The sequence below is a fragment of the Galeopterus variegatus genome, unplaced genomic scaffold (assembly GCF_000696425.1).
Source record: "Galeopterus variegatus unplaced genomic scaffold, G_variegatus-3.0.2 Scaffold8370, whole genome shotgun sequence".
Taxonomy (NCBI): Eukaryota; Metazoa; Chordata; class Mammalia; order Dermoptera; family Cynocephalidae; genus Galeopterus; species Galeopterus variegatus.
In genome coordinates this window covers 78,994-79,756 of record NW_007734481.1, presented here as the reverse complement: position 1 = coordinate 79,756, position 763 = coordinate 78,994, and positions in this window count along the sequence as shown.

The following is a 763-nucleotide window of genomic DNA, read 5'->3' as shown; positions in this document are numbered from 1 at the left end:
CATGTACAATAGCAGAACTTCACGTGCAATAAAATGCACCCTCTTTGTGAGTTTTGACAAGAGCTCCGTTCCCAGGACAACGCTCTCGGCCCTTCCCCGCCTGCCCAGGCACGCGCTGGTCTGTGCTCCCGCGCTGTGCTCTGCCTGTCCCCACACGGCGGGGAAACAGAGTCACTGGGTCTGGCGCCTCCCACGCCCGGTGTCTTTCGCTCAGCAGGATGCGTTGGGGACTCAGCCGGGTCGCCTGCGCCAGTGGTTCGCTCCTTTTCACAGCGGAGTCACGTTCCTTGCTTGCGTGTTTATCCACTCGCTGCTGAGGCACGTGTGCTCTGTGTCCTGGCTTTGGCAGTGGCAGCTGACAAGGACATTGGTGCTTCTTTTTGGGAGACGTGCTCCCTGGGAGCCCTGCCTCACCAACCTGACCATGTGCACGTCTGCATTTCAGGGCAGGTGGCTGCCTGAGGAACAGTGTCTCTCCCAGAGCGACCCTCAGGTGAGGGAGACCCAATTCATGCATGAGTCAGACAGGCTGGGCCTTGGGGTGGCCTGAGGTCCCCTGCACCCACTTTGTGATCTTGCCTCTGCAGATCCCCTAGGTCCCTCCACCCCACGGAGGCCTGGCCACCCTGTAGGTGTCACCTGTTCCTCCCGGCAGGAGTGTGAGCTCCTGTAGAGCAGAAACCGTGTCTCTTTCACTGATCCGATGGATCCCGTGTGGCAGTCACTCTCTAATGTGAAATGCCCTGAAGGTCTCACTCCACGC